We start from the raw sequence: 3858 nt of genomic DNA, 5'->3' as shown, positions 1-3858 counted from the left end.
CAGTGGACCTATGTAATACTTTTATTCATGTTTAAAAAGGAAGGGATTTGATCAAAGGCAAACCATCTAGTGTAATTAACCACCAAAAAAGCTTTCAGGACTTTAAAATGTCAACTGTTTTTCTCCTGTCTAAAAAATGCGCAAATGTTCAAATTAGGAATGACTTAAACATTTTGTTTTGAACACCTAATAGATGATTTTCAAATATTTATATCGCCATATTCTTATTTGAATGCTTTGAATGACTACACCCAATTCTGCACCTATACCTTCTGGTAATGCTTTTTAACCTTCCTGTAATCCATTTTCTAAAAAATAAAGACATTTTCAGATCTGAGAGCTATCTTTCAATGTCTCTGGTTATAATTTTTTTGCACAGGGAATAACAACTTAATGTAGGAAAATGTAGAACCTTTTATACGGTTGTAGACTTCTACACTGAAAGTTTTTTTCCTGACATAGTGGCCAAATAATGTCTGTACATATATAAAGTGGGAGGAGAGCTTCATAAATTAATATACAGCTTTAGGGATTTTTTGTTTTTCTTTTTAGGGCCATATTAGTCCTTGTCTTTCATTTTTTTCCCTCACATTGGAAAGATCTTTTTGAAATATGACTTAGTAGGAACATGGTACCAACTTGAAACCTTCATTTAGTAAAATCTCAACATTTACATCATTTGTGCAATGATATATTTATCAGGAAGTATATTCAGTTTGCTCAGTAAACCAAAAAGGCATTTGAAACCACAAAACAGGAAAACTTAACCATGATTGGGCCTTATTCTAGTTAGAACAAGGTTGTGAAAACTAGTTAGAACAGCTAGTGAAAACACGTTTTCATTAGCTGCCCCTGACTGGTTTGGATTCATAACATTATGGGTGATATTTCAGGAAGTGAGGTTACAGTGACTCATTACAGCAGCTAAGTGCGTAAGTTGAATGTAAGATGCTTAATACTTGAACTGAGCCCCACTACCAGTTCTTAAACAAATGGCTTAAGTTCTGTGTAAATGATTTTGGGGGAATGTTTCAACATAATTTCTAAAGTTATGTATCAAGGTAAAGTCATAATTTGTATGTTTAGCACAGTAACATTTTTTTGCCTCTGGGATGCTGTTTTGTATTTTAATGTTTTTCTCATAGGAAGAGAAACCTGACTTCTGTACTTAGATCATTTTTTACACATTAAAGTGGCTTTCAAAATTGGAACTATAAATGTTACCTTGTGGGATAAGCACTCTAGTTTAGCGATATGAGCCATGTTTACTTATGGTGCTAATGTTCAATAACTACCTTTGAATAAGTTCCCTCTTTTCTGTATGTGCTAGTGGCAGAGCTCACCCATGCGTTCTTGGACACATTAGAGGGCTTGGGCCCTTCAGCTAGTTCTTCTGTAGTTTTGAGTCCATACCATTTTGATGTGCTTTGGTTTAATAAAGTTATCTTGATTTCCAAGCTCAAAAATTTTAGAACTGACCCTGTGAGTGAAGAATTTTGGAGCTTTGTAAGAATTATTTAGCAGGAGTGATCTCAAAACTGTTCCTGAGACCCAAGTTCCCTTCCCAGGGAACTAACTGTTGGGAGCAGTGCCATCGTTTGTATGCCCCTGGAATGGCTGGGAAAGCTGTTACCTGAGGAAAAATTGTATTGTTTATCTACTAGCCGTGTGTATCTTTTGAAATCATTTTGTCATGTTTATAATGATGTACCTTATTGGTAAATAATTCTTAGTTTGAATGTTTAACAATAGTGCCTTTAGTAAATTATTTTATAACCAAAACATGTTGTTTTTTGTTAGATTGATGTAGCAGAATGTGGAAGTCCACATTGAGATATACAGTAAGGAATCTAAGTTTCCGTGCATTGTCTAGGTTTTAGTTTAATTTTAATAGGCTTTATTTTTTTAGATTCGATGTAGGTTAGCAAAATTGAGCAAGAGTTACCACATCCTTGACCTCACGCATACAGCCTCTGGTGCAGGTTTTAGTTTTAAGGGATTAAAAGGGGCTACGCCACGTTCTTTCTTTCTCATCAATATTACATTGAAATAAATACTGAAATAAACAACTATACCATTATAAATAACATAGCTTCCAGAGTTTTTAAAATATCCCACTAAAATTAGGTGTTAAATGTATAGCAGTTAACCTATCCTTGAGATTAAGAAAGACTATATTCACATATCTTGACCATGTAAATCTTTAATAAGGTATAATTACATTAACAGTTGAGGTAACTTGCATAGATACTTAATGATTTTAAACCTTAGCCATTTAACAAGTTGTAATTTTGGCAGTAAATCATATGTCTGTACAGTGGTAAATTCTCATTGCACTTCACAATTGGCTGCCCCAGGTGACGTGCTCTCTGAAATTTAGAAAAATTTGCTAATAGAGGTCCTTCTCAAGTTTATACTTACAATTACTAGTGGAGAACAGTATTTAACAGGATACTATCATTAAGATTTCAACCTGCAAGAAAACTCAAGGAAAAAAATGATCCAGTGATTAACACTGACCTAAGATCTTATTACATAGCTGATCAACATCTGTTAGTGGGTTCTTCTCTTTCTCAGAAGTTAGCAGCAGTAGGATTTTAAAGAGATCTAGAAAGATTATTAGGGAAGAACAGAGTCATACCTTATTTTAACAAAAGTACAAGATAATTTTTTTTAAATGTCCGGGCCCAGAGTTTGACTATCTAAAGAGGCACCTAGTATTCACATAATCCTAGTAAGAGTGAGACATTAGGCTTTAGTTACTTAGAAAAATGAGATGCATATTGCTCAGCTGCCAATTTTTTAAATCCTGAGGATGTACTTTGTTTGAGAGAGAGGAAGGAAGAAGAAACATTGATGTGAGAGAGAAACATCAATCTGTGCCTCCCGTGTGTACCCTGATGGGACTGAATCCACAACCTTTTGGTGCACAGTATGATTCTCCAACCAACCAACAAAGCAATCTGACCAGGGTCCGTCTGCCAATTTTGAACAGCTATTTTCTCTGCCCTATAATTTTTTTGCTTCAAAGCTTATTTTTATTCCTTTAAGGATCTCAAGATATGTGGTACAAAGGCTTACGGGATACAATGTTTAGTCATAAAATCATATCCAAGTTAAACTGTGTAACAATATACTGTTTGGTAAATTCAAATTTTTGATAAGACTGCTTTATTTGAATCAGGACGTACATATTTGCTGCCAGACAAATCATCATGAGTCCAAGCCGTCATTGTTTTCATGTCCATAGTAATGAAGCCATTTAACATATTATTTATAAAGCTGTCATTTTCCTTTGTATAGTTTGACTATGCCAAATGAGGAGCAATTATTAAGAATAAATTCTTGAAAAAAATAAAATTCCATTAACAACATCTTCTGAGCCCAGTAACACAAAGCCTCAGAAATATCAATGAGTGTGATTGATGAGTATATAGGTGATACCTTGCTATTTCTCTTTGAAAGTAGTAGTTTAACTTCCTTCAAGGGGCAAAGGTAACTTCAATATACAAATGGCCTGAAAGAAATTGCTTTTGCAGGGTAAAATTGTTAGTGAAGAAAGTGTCTAATTTTCCATTGAATAAGAATTTGTGTAGAAAATAGCTGCAAAAGATAAATTATAAAATGATGCTACCTGAACTTCAGTACAAGATTGCACAAATTCATGATCTGAGCTGATTAAAACTAAATATAAAAGAGGTAACACCAGTGTGAGGTAAATACTAAAAACTTAAAAACTCCCAAGTACTTGAAAAAGTTGTTACCTACTGTAATTGATACACATATATTTATGTTTCATCTCTGTAAAATGATGTAGTTAGAAAATGTATACACATAGTATGCATTGGTTCAGTAAGT

The sequence above is a fragment of the Artibeus jamaicensis genome, unplaced genomic scaffold, assembly GCF_021234435.1.
Source record: "Artibeus jamaicensis isolate MK-2021 breed Jamaican fruit bat unplaced genomic scaffold, CSHL_Jam_final contig_233, whole genome shotgun sequence".
NCBI classification, from domain to species: domain Eukaryota; kingdom Metazoa; phylum Chordata; class Mammalia; order Chiroptera; family Phyllostomidae; genus Artibeus; species Artibeus jamaicensis.
The sequence above is the reverse complement of the archived record's forward strand: the minus strand, read 5'-3'. Positions refer to the sequence as shown.